This window comes from Camellia sinensis, chromosome 13 (genome assembly GCF_055761805.1).
Source record: "Camellia sinensis isolate YWXY chromosome 13, ASM5576180v1, whole genome shotgun sequence".
Taxonomy (NCBI): domain Eukaryota; kingdom Viridiplantae; phylum Streptophyta; class Magnoliopsida; order Ericales; family Theaceae; genus Camellia; species Camellia sinensis.
The window spans coordinates 31,479,405-31,492,707 of NC_138973.1; the positions used below are offsets into that span (position 1 = coordinate 31,479,405).

Consider the following 13,303-nt stretch of genomic DNA (forward strand, 5'->3'; position numbering starts at 1 on the left):
TGATAGATACTACTCCTAAATTACAATCTCAACTACTCCTAAGTCTAAAAGCTAGGTTGTTGTGTTGTTGTTGATGTCCCTTGCCCCTGCAAATTTCTAGCCTCTTATAGTTCTTCTTTCACACGCCCCCATGATCTCCCCATTCTGCAACTGCTGTTGGGTAACTGCTGCAACTGCTCCCTGGCTTCTAGGCCTTCCAAGTACATCAATCCTCCACTTTTGTCTGTCAATTTGCCTCTTCTTCAAGTTATTTCATGCCTACAAACTCTTTTACCCTTTTCTCAACAGAAAAAAGCTCATACTTTGTCTCATGCTTCCTCCTTAAAAGCTGCCTACTAACTCCATGATCACTGCTAATAACTACTCCATCACTTATAGTCAACCCGTATGCAGAGACCCAGTTTCAACTGTTAGTCATGGTCCTTTGATGATGGATATCCACTCTAGACTTGGCCATGTGTCCTCTACTAATTGGACCACCTGTCGACAAAACCTAGCAAAAATAGGTGCAAACAACATGCCACATATACATATACGTATACATATACATAAAGCCAAGAGAGTGACCACTGAAAGCATCAGTGCCATCCAAGACATGGCTTTCATAGCAAACAATGAGACAAAAACTATCATAGTTTGACTTGAACCATATTGTGTATACCGTCACAATAAAGCAGTTCAGTTCCTCTATATATGTATATAAATTCCCACACAAACAGAGTGCCAGACTCTGACAGTTGAAGTTGAAGAAGAGCAGTGGCTTCATGGCTTCTTCTCTACCAAATTGTCCGCCGTTTGAGTTCACCGCCAAGTATTACTCCTGCACCGGGGACAGTTGTGTGAGACAGAGCAGTTGCTTTGGAGGGAAAGCAATTTTAAATCAAGGTGTTGGGTACTCTGTTATTCTTGGATTTGGGCCCTTCTTTGCTGTCTTCACCTCCTTCTTGGTATTACCCCCTTTCTATCTCTTTACACTGTATTATTATTCATAGGGTTAACACTTGTAATTAGTGGCAATAAACCCACTACTTGGGTAATTGTGTCTTATAAAATGGGTGTATTAAGAAATTTTGTGGGTGTATTTAGAATTATCCAGAATCTTGTTGAAAAGTTTTGGAACCTAAAAAATCTCTTTTTCTTTTCCCTCATTTATGGCTTATTCTCTCTTTGCTTCTCATGGAGTTGCACATATTTTTCACTAAAGGATAAGCTTAGTGGAAGTGTAGATGATAATGACCAAGGCCATTATATGACCTTTACATGAATAATATTTGAGAGTGCCCCTTCCACATAGAATCATTAACAATTATTTGAATTCCCAAACAAGTACAATCATTAACAAGTAACAACTATTTGAAACTCCAGACTAGTGTGAATTATCTTTTTGTTTCTTTACCATCGCTTGTTTAAATTGCAACAACTATGAAATAATTTGCCAAGTTTGGCTAGAGAAGCAATATGTTGGATCACGCCACACATCAAAATGCTTCAACACTGTAGGCAGGAATGTTAAAATAGGACTCATTGCTAGTGTAATTGTATCTCAGGTAATGTTCTCAGTTCACTTGCTTCTGCAAATCTTGAACACCTTTATGTTCAACTAGCAAATTGGCTTCAAAATTTGGATTTCTAAAGTGGACTTGGGCAGCTACAATTTTACAAAGCTCAAATGTTGCGTGGGAATATGGAGTTAGCGGTCCTTTCTGGTATGCTAGTGGAGCCACCATCTAGGCATGTCGACTCTGCTCTTTTTTCCATTGTTTTTGTTATGAAGTTCTTTCTCTCCTCAAGAAGGAAATGAGATACTTTTCAATAAATAATCTTGCTAATTCTAAATTAAACAGGTGCTCTTGTTTGGCATAATGGCTACAGAGATCAAAAGAAAGGCCCCCTATGCTCATACCGTGTGTGAAATTGTGAAAGCTAGGTATGTCACATAGTTATGATGATTCCAATCAAAATATATAGTATAACATGGCTAGGTTTATCATTTTACTCATTGAAAAGCTTAATTTCCTTGATTTTGATGGCAAATCTTTCTGTTACTTCAGATGGGGAACTGCTGCTCATCTTGTCTTTCTCACTTTTTCTTCTTGACAAACATCATTGTCACGGCCATGCTTCTTCTTGGTGGCTCTTCTGTCGTGAATGCACTCACTGGAGTGAACATATATGCTGCAAGTTTTCTAATTCCACTTGGTGTAATTGTCTACACGCTTGCAGGGGGGCTAAAAGCCACATTCTTGGCAAGCTACATACATTCAGTAACAGGTATTTTCGCTCTTTATACTGTAATTTTGTTTTCCAATTTACATTTGGTGCTTATATGAGCTCTATTATTTTTTTCTTTGGTTTCAGTGCATGTGGTTTTAGTCGTTTTTGTGTACTTAGTTTACACATCAAGCAGAAAGCTTGGTAGCCCAACTATCATATACCGCCATCTGCTTGAGGTTGCAAGCAAATCAAGAGTCTGCCAAGAGCCACTCACACACAATGGGCAATCTTGTGGGCCAGTGAGCGGGAATTACAAGGGCTCTTACCTTATGATGCTGAGTTCTGGAGGGCTCATCTTTGGGATAATTAACATTGTTGGCAACTTTGGTACTGTGTTTGTTGGCAATGTAAGTGAGCACTGGCCCTATAGCTACCTTATCCAATGGTTAAGTAATGAAGAAGTAATATCGATGTGTAGGGATATTGGGTGAGTGCTATTGCTGCAAGGCCTTCATTGACTCATAAGGGCTACTTGTTGGGCGGGTTGGTCTGGTTTGCCGTGCCATTCTCTCTGGCAACGTCACTTGGTCTAGGAGCACTAGCCCTTGATCTACCTATAACGGCAAGTGAGGCCAGTCATGGACTTGTTCCTCCTGCAACGCCAATTGCTTTGATGGGAAAAGGAGTATCTGTTCTTCTGCTTACTATGCTTTTTATGTGAGTAAGCAATGCTAGATTAACAATTTCTAAACTATAGATGACATGAATTGAGCATTATATGGATCACGATGTTGCTAATATTAGTATAGTAGGACTACGTTTTTAGATGAAAAAGTACATCAATACCGTTACGATGCTTGGTAGAGCTTTTGTAAGTTTCAAAACTTTTGTGGGTCTTATGTCGAAGTGTCATCCCCAATTTCAGTTGAAAGCCCTCAAAACCGAATCCAAATGAGCTAAGCCAATTAGTGATCTTATACTAACAATCCCATTTGAGTTCAACATTTTTTTTCTTTTTTCTTTTTTCATTATCAGATGTTTCAGAAATTTACTCTAGTCCCATAATTTCAAAATTTTGGACTTTTGGGGCTTCTAAAATGTGCAATACTAAACTTTTATCTTATTCAAATATCAGTTGAAGTTTTGTTTAGTGAAGTTTCAATAGTTTAATTTTCAGGACCTCACATTCTGGCCAATTCACTATTTCTTTGTTCAAATCTGTGCTAAATCTTGAAACTCCAATATTTCAGTGTTTTGTTATGAACTCTGAATTTTCTGGCACATGAAAAATAGGGCTGTGACATCTGCTGGTTCATTAGAACTAATAGTAGTCTCCTCATTATGCACTTATGATATCTACCGCACTTACATAAACCCGGATGCAACTGGAAAGCAAATCCTCTGAGTGTCACAGGGAGTTGTTCTAGGCTTCAGATGTTTCATGGGATTTTTAGCAGTAATACTAAATAAGGCCGGAGTTTCATTAGGATGGATGTACCTCGCCATGGGAGTCTTCATTGGCTCAGTTGTTCTTCCCATAGCTTTCATGCTTCTATGGCGAAAAGCAAATGCAATTGGTGCCATCCTTGGAACAATAATTGGTTGTGTTCTTGGAATCATCACTTGGTTGTCAGTTGCCAAAGTCGAGTATGGTAGGGTCAACCTTGACACGACTGGAAGGAATGCACCGATGCTTGCTGGAAACCTTGTTTCTATACTTATTGGTGGTGCGATTCATGCTGTGTGTAGTTTTTTGTGGCCTTAAAACTATGATTGGGATACGACAAAGGAGATAACTATGGTTGAGAAGGAAAAGAGTGAATTGTCGGCTGAGGAGTTCAAGGAGGAAAAGCTGATAAGAGTGAAAGCGTGGATTATGAAATGGGGTGTTGGTTTTAATGTTGTGATTGTTTTGTTGTGGCTTCTCCTCTCTCTTCATGCAGGTAAATTCAATAATCAGTGTTTGAATTTACATTTTTTATATTCACATTTTTGTGGGATTGGATTACCAGGAATCTATTCAAAGGCCTTAATATTGGTAAATTCAAAATTGTGATATTCACATTTTTGCTTTGATTTCCATAATAGCACATAAGCTTAATTCTTCTATTTTGAAGCCACTACCCAAAATTAAAATGAAAAATGTTGGAAATGGTTATAAAATTATGGATAAAACCAGAATTTTTTCCTAAGTTCGGTCTATTTTTTAGGTGGGCCCCGAGTGTCGATTTACTCGGGTCAAAGTGGTAACGCGTTCTATGCCGCGTTGTGATTCACGTGGTATATTTGGTTGCTCAAAACCATTACCGAGTGAATGGAAAATTGAAGCCAAAGTGTGCTCCATGGAAATGGAGTTTTGGTGGAAATTCCTTAAGGTTGTAAATTGGCTTGTCCCACATTGATTTGGTGGGAAGTTTTGAAAGGGTTTATAAGGCTTAGGGTGAGATACTTGGGGTGTGCCCCAAGGGGTACCCAAGTGTTTTAGAGGGAGAGGTTATGGGCAAAATGGGCTAAACCCATTGGACCCAAAAATCACCACACACGCGCGCGCGCGCCGCAGTCCGGTCGCGCGGGTGCGTGGTGTGTGGTGTGTGGTTGGGTTGGGCTTCTAATCTTTTTGGGCCAAAAATATTTGAATTTAATTTTATTTTTTATTAAAATAAAATCCAGAATTCAAATTAAATTGGTTTGGGTTTTTTGTTCATCCAAACAAGGCCCTTCCCGTTTTCAAACAGAATTAAACGGATTTGGATTTATTGCTCATCCAAACAGAGCCCTTCCCGTTTTCAAACAGAATTAAACGGATTTGGATTTATTGCTCATACAAACAGAGCCCTTCCCGTTTTGCTATCTGTTTGAATTCAAAACCAACAGGTATCATACCTGTTCAATTCAAAACCAAGAGCCACCTTCACGTCTATAAATAGGACCACCCTCATTTGATGTTTTCCATTCAGAAATTTCGTATTTCACTTCTGCTAATTATATTCTTCATCTTGCTGCATTTTATTTCCAAAAGAAAGAGTGTAAACACTTAGTGTGTTCGTAAGGCAAACAATTAGTAGTGCTGCTATTGTTTGTGGTAGATCATTTCATCCTGGGAGATAGACGTCCGAATTCTGAAAGCACCGTGGAGAGGACGAATCTGTCTTAAGGACACAGTGTTAAACACTGGACTTGATCAGAAAAGTTATTCAAATAAATTAACCAAGTAAGTTGTTTAATTTTATTCTATCTTTATTTATTTATTTAATCAGATTTTAATTTTGTTTTTGTAACAAAATAAAATCTGTAGTTTTATTTATTTATTTTTATTTCGAGTTTGATTTTTGTAATCAAACAAATTCTCTCCTTTTCTTTATTTCTTTTATTCTTGTTGTTGTTATGTACACAACAAGAATTTAATCTTTTTAAATACAGTGAAGATTGTCCAACAATCTTAAGACAGAATCCTTTTTGGGTATCTTCATTGTATTTAATTTTCTGTGTTTTCAAATTAATATTCTGGTTGGAAAAATAAATAGTGATTTATGCTATTTGACAGATAGTAGTAATATATTGTCTCTTTTCTTTGACAAAAACTAGTAGTACGATACTGGTGTCATTAACAATTCAGAATATTATTTGGTATTACAAAAAATTCTTGTGATATTTTATTTTTCTAGTTTTAGTAACAAGGAAAATAAAATTATTTTGTTGTTATAATTATTTTCTGGTTTTAGTAACTAGAAAATTAATTTGTGTTTTAATATTTTCTGATTTTTGTAATCAGAGATTATGGCTACTACAACTGAAACTGCATCTGGCAGTGGTACTCCTATTGTTACACCTACATTGGTCCCTATCCAGAACCATGTTCATGTACCAATCAATCATGGAGAAAAACGGGAAAAATTTAACGGTACCGAGTTTAAGAGATGGCAGCAGAAGATGCTGTTCTATCTTACAACTCTTAATTTGGCCCGGTTTCTCCATGAAGAGGCTCCAGCACTTAAAGAGGGTGAAAGTGATCGGCAAGTTGTTGCCGCTGTAGATGCTTGGAAACATTCAGATTTCCTGTGCAGAAACTACATCCTAAATGGCCTTGACAATATGCTGTATAATGTATACAGTCCTCTGAAAACAACAAAAGAATTGTGGGATTCTTTGGAGAAGAAATACAAGACAGAAGATGCCGGCACGAAGAAATTTGTCGTCGGTAAATTTCTGGACTTTGTTATGGTAGACTCCCAAACGGTAATATCTCAAGTTCAAAGTTTTCAAATAATTTTGCATGATATTCATTCAGAAGGTATGTCTCTTAGCGAGTCATTCCAAGTCGCTGCTTTAGTGGAAAAGTTACCACCGGCTTGGAAAGATTTCAAAAATTATTTAAAACATAAACGCAAAGAGATGACTATGGATGAATTGATTGTAAGATTAAGAATTGAAGAAGATAACCGAAAGGCTGAAAAGAGGAATGGAAAAAATCCCATTGAGTCCAAGGCTAATGTGGTTGAACAAGTTCATAAACCACATAACAAAAAGAGAAAGTTTACTGGAGATGGTCCTAAACAAGGCGATAGTAGCAAGAAGTTCAAAGGAAAATGCTATAACTGTGGCAAAACTGGACATCGAGCTTCTGACTGCTGCCGCCCTAAAAAGAATCATGGAAGTACAAGTAAGAAGATCACCAATCAGGCCAATGTAACAGAATTGGATTACATCTCTGACGGAGTGAATGACATCAACCTTTCCGCTGTGGTGTCTGAGGCTAACTTGGTTGGAAATCCCAAAGAGTGGTGGGTTGACACTGGAGCAACTCGTCACATTTGTGCGGACAAGAAGATGTTCACTACCTACAATGAGGCTGCAAATGGTGAACAACTTTTCATGGGAAATTCTTCTACTTCTACTGTGGCTGGACAAGGGAAAGTAATCTTGAAGATGACATCAGGGAAAGAACTGACCCTCAACAACGTACTGCATGTACCTGACATCTGGAAGAATTTAGTTTCTGGGTCTTTGTTAAGTAAAAATGGTTTTAGGCTTGTATTTGAGTCTGATAAATTTGTATTAACAAAGAGTGGTATGCATGTTGGTAAGGGATACATGAGTGATGGTCTCTTTAAGTTAAATGTAATGACAGTTGTACCGAACGTTGCTATGAATAAGAATAACACATCTTTTGTTTATATTCTTGAGTCAAATTTATGGCATGGTAGATTAGGACATGTGAATTTTGATGCTTTGCATAGATTAATTGGTTTAGATTATATACCAAAGTTTGAAATTAATCCTAATCATAAATGTGAAATTTGTGTAGAAGCGAAACTAACTAAGGCTCCATTTAAATCGGTTGAAAGAAAAACCGAACCTCTAGAATTAATTCATACTGATGTATGTGATTTAAAATTTATTCAAACTAGAGGAGGCAAAAAGTATTTCATAACATTTATCGATGATTGCACAAGATATTGTTATGTTTATTTACTTAGAAGTAAAGATGAAGCCTTAGAAATGTTTAAACTCTACAAAACAGAAGTTGAAAATCAACTTGGTAAAACCATTAAAATGGTTAGAAGTGATAGGGGTGGTGAATATGATGCACCATTAAATGAATTTTGTGCACAACATGGCATTATTCACCAAACTACAGCCCCTTATTCTCCACAGCAAAATGGAATTGCTGAAAGGAAGAATAGAACCCTAAAAGAAATGATGAATGCCATGTTACTAAGTTCAGGCTTACCACAGAACTTGTGGGGGGAAGCAATATTGTCTGCTAATTATGTTCTTAATAGAATGCCCCACAAGAAAACCAAAAGCATTCCTTATGAATTGTGGAAAGGTCGACCACCTTCCTACAAATACTTAAAAGTGTGGGGGTGTTTGGCAAAAGTAGAAGTACCTGTTCCTAAAAAGACTAAGATTGGACCAAAAACAGTAGATTGTGTGTTTATTGGTTATGCTCAGAATAGTAGTGCATATCGGTTTCTGACTTATAAATCAGATATACCTGATATAAATGTGAACACTATTATAGAGTCAAGGAATGCTGTGTTTTTTGAACATGTCTTTCCTTACAAGACAGGACAGGAATTAAGTTCACAGAAAAGAACTTATGATTGTACACAAAGTCAAGAGACTAATGACAATCAAACACAAGAGACTAGTAATAGTCTTGACCAACAGGATTTAACTAATGATGAACCTAGACGAAGTAAGAGAGAAAGAACATCAAAATCCTTTGGTCCAGATTTTCTAACATACTTGTTAGAAAATGAACCTCAAAGCTTTAAGGCAGCAATGACAGGTCCTGAAGCACCTTTGTGGAAAGAGGCTGTTAATAATGAAATTGAATCCATTATGCAAAATCATACTTGGGAATTGGTGGATCTTCCACCAGGTTCTAAACCTCTTGGATATAAATGGATATTCAAGAGAAAAATGAAAGCAGATGGTTCAATTGACAAGTATAAAGCAAGACTTGTTGTTAAAGGTTACAGACAAAAGGAAGGTCTGGATTATTTTGACACATATTCCCCTGTGACAAGAATAACATCCATTCGCATGCTTATTGCTATAACAGCGTTGTTTAATTTAGAAATACATCAAATGGATGTTAAGACAGCTTTCTTAAACGGTGATCTAAATGAAGAGATCTATATGGAACAACCCAAAGGGTTTGTAGTATCAGGGCAAGAAAAGAAAGTTTGTCGACTTGTAAAATCCCTTTATGGATTAAAACAAGCACCTAAGCAATGGCATGAAAAATTTGATCATGCAATGCTTACTAATGGGTTTAAGATAAACGAATGTGACAAATGCGTCTATGTTAAAAACACTGACCAAGGATATGTCATAGCTTGTCTTTATGTGGATGACATGCTTATCATTGGAAGCAGTCAAAACATGATCAAATCAACTAAGCAGATGCTTAACAAAAGATTTGATATGAAAGATATGGGGGTCGCAGATGTTATATTAGGAATGAAAATTACTAAAACATCTGACGGATATGCATTATCTCAATCTCATTATATTGAGAAAATTCTTGATAAATTTATCAAGGATGACTTGAATTTAGCTAGAACACCTGTAGACATCAGTCTTTATTTATCAAAAAATAAAGGTGATGCAGTGTCTCAGTTAAAATACTCCCAAATCATTGGAAGCCTAATGTACCTAATGAATTGTACTCGTCCTGATATAGCTTATGCTATCAGTAAATTGAGTAGGTACACTAGTAACCCTGGAGAAGACCATTGGAAAGCGATCATTCGAGTTCTTAGATATCTAAGATTTACTCGTGATCATGGTTTGAACTTTACTCGATATCCAGCAGTACTCGAAGGTTATTGTGATGCCAATTGGATATCGGATACTAAAGATTCAAAATCCACTAGTGGATATGTCTTTACTCTAGGAGGCGCTGCTGTTTCTTGGAAGTCCACGAAACAAACTTGCATCGCACGATCCACAATGGAATCCGAGTTCATTGCTTTAGACAAAGCAGGTGAAGAAGCAGAATGGCTTCGTCACTTCTTAGAAGACATTCCAATGTGGCCAAAACCTGTGCCAGCTATTTGCATTCATTGTGATAGTCAATCTGCAATAGGCAGGGCACAGAATCACATGTATAACGGTAAGTCACGACATATACGTCGTCGACATAATACCGTAAGGCAATTGTTGTCAAATGGAATAATCTCAATAGATTATATAAAATCTAAAGAGAATATTGCGGATCCGTTAACAAAAGGTTTGACAAAAGAGCTAGTGTATAGTTCATCGAAGGGGATGGGATTAAAGCCTATTACATAAGAGTCGTCATAATGGTAACCCTACTTATATGACTGGAGATCCCAAGAACTAAGTTCAAAGGGACAACTAAGTTATGTATGGCTCGCCAGAAATCACCAAGGGATTAAAATTCCTACCCATTCCTATGGTGAGAGTGATATCTGCAACATATGTTGTCTGCAGGGGTATAAGGATAAGCTTCGCTTTTAATGATTACTTATATCTTGATTAAGACATAAAATCAAGATGAGTATAAGAAGATACTCACAATAAGAATCACCTATATGAGTGTTGAACTGGGGCCGGTTCTATGAGAATGAAGAGGCTAAATTCTCTAGAAACACTTATGAAAACCAGGTGCGTTCAAGGCCAAAATGAACACAACAGTGAGAACCACGATGTGCTAGAAGATATTTTGTGTGAAATCTATTGTCTTGGCTTACACAAACGGCTGAACAATTCAAGGCATCGCGTCCATTGGTTAGCCAGTAAGTCCGATAGGTTATCACTAGGGAAGGTTCAAGGCCGAAAACTACCTATCCTGATGCAAGATATTTTCGACTTATACTCTTTCGTTAAGTCTGCATATTGTTGCATTTCCGTTGTCATCAAATTCCATTCATGTGGGGGATTGTTGGAAATGGTTATAAAATTCTGGATAAAACCAGAATTTTTTCCTAAGTTCGGTCTATTTTTTAGGTGGGCCCCGAGTGTCGATTTACTCGGGTCAAAGTGGTAACGCGTTCTATGCCGCGTTGTGATTCACGTGGTATATTTGGTTGCTCAAAACCATTACCGAGTGAATGGGAAATTAAAGCCAAAGTGTGCTCCATGGAAATGGAGTTTTGGTGGAAATTCCTTAAGGTTGTAAATTGGCTTGTCCCACATTGATTTGGTAGGAAGTTTTGAAAGGGTTTATAAGGCTTAGGGTGAGATACTTGGGGTGTGCCCCAAGGGGTACCCAAGTGTTTTAGAGGGAGAGGTTATGGGCAAAATGGGCTAAACCCATTGGACCCAAAAATCACCACACGCGCGCGCGCGCCGCCGCCGCCGTCCGGTCGGGCGGGCTGGGCTTGGGCGCGGGTGTGTGGTTGGGTTGGGCTTCTAATCTTTTTGGGCCAAAAACATTTGAATTTAATTTTATTTTTTATTAAAATAAAATCCAGAATTCAAATTAAATTGGTTTGGGTTTTTTGTTCATCCAAACAGGGCCCTTCCCGTTTTCAAACAGAATTAAACAGATTTGGATTTATTGCTCATCCAAACAGAGCCCTTCCCGTTTTCAAACAGAATTAAACAGATTTGGATTTATTGCTCATACAAACAGAGCCCTTCCCGTTTTGCTATCTGTTTGAATTCAAAACCAACAGGTATCATACCTGTTCAATTCAAAACCAAGAGCCACATACCTGTTCAATTCAAAACCAAGAGCCACCTTCACATCTATAAATAGGACCACCCTCATTTGATGTTTTTCCATTCAGAAATTTCGTATTTCACTTCTGCTAATTATATTCTTCATCTTGCTGCATTTTATTTCCAAAAGAAAGAGTGTAAACACTTAGTGTGTTCGTAAGGTAAACAATTAGTAGTCCTGCTATTGTTTGTGGTAGATCATTTCATCTTGGGAGATAGACGTCCGAATTCTGAAAGCACCGTGGAGAGGACGAATCTGTCTTAAGGACACAGTGTTAAACACTGGACTTGATCAGAAAAGTTATTCAAATAAATTAACCAAGTAAGTTGTTTAATTTTATTCTGTCTTTATTTATTTATTTAATCAGATTTTAATTTTGTTTTTGTAACAAAATAAAATCTGTAGTTTTATTTATTTATTTTTATTTCGAGTTTGATTTTTGTAATCAAACAAATTCTCTCCTTTTCTCTATTTCTTTTATTCTTGTTGTTGTTATGTACACAACAAGAATTTAATCTTTTTAAATACAGTGAAGATTGTCCAACAAAAAATTCATCACCAATACTTGACCTAACTATAACGTCAATCCCAACTTCTACACTACAAACTTGTTGAGATTATACCAATTGCAAAAGTGTCAATTTTGTGTGGATAATATGTTACACTAGTTTGATAAGCAACATTCTTTTGTTTTTGTTTTTGTTGCTGAACAAATAACAACCTTTCCATTTTCACTACATAACTGGCATTGTTACTTTGTTTAAACTCTTCTGGTTTTGTGAACCTTAGATGCCAAATGGCTAATCCATTTCCTTTGACAGTGTAAACCAATTAATTCAGAATTAAAATCAATGAAAATTGGAAAATGAAAGATGTGATTTGATTAAACTCTTCTTCCATTTGTTTTGTTTTGTTATGTTATTGGGTTAATAAAGGGCGATTCAGCAAAGGGTACTTTAAATTCTAGGCAATCATAGCAATAGCATGGGGTACAATTGGATCAGCAGTAATTATAGTTTTGCCACTGACAGAAAGCTGGCAAATGATCCAAAGCATCATTCTTGGCATGTTTATAAATGATAGGCTCATGGAAAAGGTCGAAGAATTGAATTTGAAGCTGTATACGATCATGTTGGCGATACCCGAAGCAGAAATAATTCACTTGCATGAGAAAGGGAAGGCCAAGAAAAATGAAGCATCAGAGCCAGATGCTCACATTGTCCCTGCCTAAAACATTTCTCACTCAGCTCATCATGAATGAGTGGCACAAAATTCTGCTTGGATTTTGGAGTGATGAAGTCAAAAAGGGATAAAAATTGGTGTTGTAAATGAGTAGTGTTACAGCACTTGGTTTCTACCTTAGGATTGGTAGCAGAGTGTTTTTTGGACTTTGGTTCAGTTTAAAAAAATAAAAATAAAAAAAAATTGAAAAATAATTTGTTGTTGAAGCTTGCTTCTACTTTTTACAAATCATGTAAAGTTTGTAGTTTGCATTTCTGGTGATACGAGTTTAAAGAAAAAAATTAATTTGTTGTTGAGCCTTGCTTTTACTTTTTACAAATCATGTAAAGTTTTTCGTTTGCTTATCTAGTGATACGAGTTTGAAGTACTGTCCCTCAACTAGTCAATGGTTGTTTTTCCACATTGAAAAAGTATATACATATACCAAATAGACAATTCATTTAGGAAAAATACTAGACAAATTAATAAATTTCTGTTTTATTTTATTTTATTTTTATACTCACTGATGTATTGTGAGATAAAAAAAAAAAAAGAAGAAGAGAAATTCTATGGTATACATGCACATCCTTAGTTATGATCTTTGAATCAATGGTTATGATCTATTGTGTTATTAATTATGACACATTGTGATGTTATTGATTATGA

The 13,303-nt window shown here is 36.5% G+C and overlaps 1 pseudogene; it reads left to right on the forward strand.

Annotated features, from left to right (window-relative positions):
- Window positions 1–712: 712 nt before the first annotated feature.
- Window positions 713–12,823, forward strand: LOC145806090 (urea-proton symporter DUR3-like; annotated as a pseudogene).
- The last annotated feature ends 480 nt before the right edge of the window (window positions 12,824–13,303 follow it).